Source organism: Capsicum annuum, chromosome 9, assembly GCF_002878395.1.
Source record: "Capsicum annuum cultivar UCD-10X-F1 chromosome 9, UCD10Xv1.1, whole genome shotgun sequence".
NCBI lineage: Eukaryota > Viridiplantae > Streptophyta > Magnoliopsida > Solanales > Solanaceae > Capsicum > Capsicum annuum.
The window spans coordinates 100,400,986-100,405,267 of record NC_061119.1 but is presented as its reverse complement, the minus strand read 5'-3'; the positions used below and the strand labels follow the sequence as shown (position 1 = coordinate 100,405,267).

The 4,282-nt window shown below is 32.4% G+C and overlaps 1 pseudogene; it reads left to right on the top strand.

The window, feature by feature from the left end:
* The first annotated feature begins 1,307 nt into the window (after positions 1-1,307).
* On the top strand, positions 1,308-3,632 carry LOC124887103 (annotated as a pseudogene).
* Positions 3,633-4,282: the final 650 nt, after the last annotated feature.

Genomic DNA, 4,282 nt, shown 5'->3' with positions numbered 1-4,282 from the left:
CCAATGTTTGAATAATTTTCTCTACTTACCTATCAATCCATAGGTGAAAAGCAGTACACAAACTAACCTTAGTTTCTATCTTCTTATGAAACGACCACCAAAAGTTAGATGACAACTGCATACCATGCTCATAGATTATAGAAATAGGTACCCGATGAAACTTTAAAAACTTTTAGAGGTACGACCTTGCATAATCCTCATCTAAAAAGTTAGTCCTTACTGGTAAGAAGCGAGAAGACTTTGACATCCTATCCACGATGACCTAAATCGAATTAAAATATTTTTAAGATCGTGGAAGACTTGTAACAAAATCTATGTTGATCACTTCCCATTTCCATATATCAATTTCTTGATACGAACCTTCGAGCATCATGTGCTCAATTTCACTTGTTGACACACCATACACTTGGCCATAAAATCATCCATATCCCTATTCATAACATTTCCACCAATACATCTCCTTGGGGTCATGATACATTTTCTTCGAACCAGGATATACAGCATAATGTGAATTATGTGCCTTATCCAATATCTTTTCTCACAAACCATCGATGTCGAGAAAGCATAACCTCCCTTGGTACCATAAAGTACCATCACTATAAATCTTGAAAGCCATAACCTTATGCCTACTATCACACCCTTACTTCTTAACAAGACAGAATCTAACATTTATTTCTCCTTGATTTCAGTACCAAGAGACGACAACACCACTTTCTGAATAAACTAACCACTACTCTCAAAGTCCAAGAGGTGAACTGCAAGTTTATTGAAATGGTAAATTTCATTTACCAGTGCACGCTTCTGCTTATCCACGTGAGCTAGAATCCCACTGGATAACATGTTATGATCATTAGCAACCACGTTAACTTTACCTAGGTTATAGTGAAAAATCATGTCATAGTTTTTGTGAAGCTTAAACAACCTCCTCTACCTAAGGATAAGTTTTTTATGAGTGAACACATACTGCATACTCTTATGATCCGAGAAGATATCCATGTGCACCCCATACAAATAGTCCTGCAACATTTTTAGGACAAAGAGCATAACTGACATCTCCAAATAATAAGTAGGATAGTTCTTCTTATTCAACTTCAATTTCCTAGAAGAATAGTCTATCACCTTACCATGCTGCAACAAAACACAACCAAGTCCCACATGGGATGCATCTTAGTAAACCACACACCTATCCGTGCATTTGGGAAAAGTCAAAATTATATCAAAAGTTAGCTTATCCTTCAACTTTTTGAAACTACCCTCATATACATCAAACCAAAAAAACTTTACCTTTCTCTAAGTATACTTAATCAATGGGGTATCTATATCCATAAAAAAACATTCCACAAACCTCTGGTATCGTCCAACATAACCCAAGAAGCTTCGAATATTGGTTGGAGTCATAGATCTAGGCCACTTCCTAACCACTGCAACCTTTTACGGACCATTATAATCTCCCCACTAGAAACAATATGAAATAGAAAAGTGATAGTGTTCAACCAGAATTCACATTTTGAGAATTAGGATACAATTGTTGCTCCTTGAAGGTCTGTAAAACAATACTAAGGTGATCAACATGATCCACCTAATTCTTTAATTACACCAAAATGTCATTTATTAACACAATGACAAACAAATTGAGAAACTAATGGAAGACACTATTATCAAATCCATATATGTTGTAGGGTATTGGACATCCCAAAACACATAACAAGAAACTCAAAATGACCATACCGAGTATGAAAAGCTATCTTAGGGATATCCACCTCAATAATATTAAGCTAATTATACCTAGATCGAAGGTCAAATTTGGAGAAAAACTTAGCATCCTGCAATTGATCAAACATGTCATCTAGTCTTTGAAAAGGGTACTTCTACTATAAGAAAAAAGTCTATTTTAGACTAGCATTTAAGGACGAGTCAGTAATTTGGTCTCTAAAAGTACACTTATTAGGACCGGATTAAATTTTAGTCCTTAATAGTGCATTTTTTTTTGGGAAGGAATAAAATTAGGTCCTAAGAAAATTATTAACTGGTCAATTAATAATATAGCAAGAAGTACCGCGAAATCATTATAATATTATAAAATTTTTAATAAAAATAATATATGCTAATCAAACTTTTGTAACCAAAAAGTAAAAAAACTTTCTGTATTCTTCAATATCATGCCTAAGCTATTGCTGCTTTGAGTTTCCATCAGCTATTCTTTAATATCATGCCCTAGCTATTGTTTCTCAAAATTTCCATTGATATTTTTCTTATTGAACGCTACCGGTGGTAATTCTATCAAGTTTATTCAACTCTGCGATTACCCATATAAAAAGAGATATCACTTCTTTCTTTATTATTGGCAACTCTCCTCCCTATTTCAGTTGATAGCATTTTCATTCACTTCATCTTACTTGACATGTACAATCTTAAGAGGGAAAGCCAAACCTTTAACTTGATGTTAGAACTCGAGCTGAACTGGTTAGTGAAATATTCTTAATCTACTTTCAGAAAAGTCTTAACCACTTTGTACTTCATCTCTAATTACTGATAAGTATTGTACTCCTATTTCATTTATTTTTTTGAGAAATCAGTAGAAGTGATGGATGGTTATGTAAAGGACATTGAAGGGCTATCCTATTACATTCTATAAAAAGAAAGTGTAGGACTAGGGATTAAATTTTCATGGGAAGAATGAAGTCTTGTGGTGATTGAATTCCATATTTATTGACAAAGGTAAAATCTCTTTTAAATTAATTTTATTTGTATGTATATTAGGGGTTGAGCACATATCAATGACATTAAAAAGTTATTCGCAATCTCTCTTATGCTTTCCTAAATCTCATTTATTTACAATTGCAGTTTCCATTATCGGTCTGATTTCTTATCTCTCTCTAAAGAAAAGAGCAATTCTTTTTGTTCACTATCAAGGAAAAAATGGAAATTTTAATCCATTGTTATCAGCATCAAGGAGTCAAAAAGTTGTCTTAGAGGTTTGTGCCTATGGAATTTACCCCTGATGGTTTGGTTAAAGTCTTTTATGAGATGGATCTGTTTAATCTTGTTGAGGGTAAGTTTATTATGGGACTTCTGTTTCACCCCAAGTGAGTCAGGAAATAGGATAGTGATGAATTTGATTATCCTAGATATACAATTGCTTATCAGGTATCAAACTAGATGTCAATATCATTATTAAAAGAAACTGTTATATATCATACTATTAGTATTATATATCTTAATCATACACTTTCCTTTGCTAGAGATTTATATGAGAAAGGTCATTCAATTCAGCCATCTGAAACTTCAAACTTAGATGTAGTAGCAGAATTTCTAGAGGTACATGACCAATTTTGAACCTACTCACTCAATCCATAGTATTCTCCTTAAATAATAAATATTACGTTGTTTTTGTAGTTTAATGCATCACTGAGTTTTAAACATATGCAAATGGGAGCAATAGTAAGGAATGCATCATTCTCTTTGTAGAAATTAAAACTGAATAAGGAGAAAGAGGAGTAGGCTAGGAAAGTAATGGAGAAAATGAACAACTATCTAATCTAAAGTCATTTTACAATATGATGGGAAAGATATGTTCAGAAGTCTTGGAAAGAAAATTACATGACCTTATGAGCCTTGATAAGGCATTTTGATCTTTCTGCATGAGTTTTTTGCTTTAAATTATTTTTATTTGTTGTCAAGCTCATGTAGAGCTTTGTCTTCTTTATAAATTCAAGTGAATGAAAATGATTTTTCTTTTTTTTTTTAAAATCAAATAACATGAATGGGTATGGCCCTTTTTTGTTACCAAAATTGAAAGTAGGGTTGTTTGCAAGGTGGTTGAGTTTTTTTGTTTGTTTTTTGAGTTAGAGAAGCATAGTATATTCTTATGTACTTTATTGTATTTGGAATCAATGGGTTTGAATCGACCAAAACAGATAGTATTGATTTATATAATAGATCCTAACAAGCTTTTGATTGAGATATTATGGTCCTTTTTGTTAATAAAATTTGAATTAGGGTCATTATTAATGCTATTGAGTTTTTAAATTTTTTTTATTTAGAGTATCTTAGAATGTACTCACCAACTTGGGTGTGTTTAGAATGAAATGGGATTGGATGGAGAAAAATAGAAAGGGAATCCATCCTAACTAGCCTGGGATTAAGTTATTAGAGTCCTCTTCTGATATCAAAATTGAAATTAGGGTCATTGTTAATGCAAATTGTTTTTTGGTTTTATTTAGAGTAGCGTAGAATGTGAATCAAATTGTAGATAGATAGTGAATCGATCCTAACTAACTTG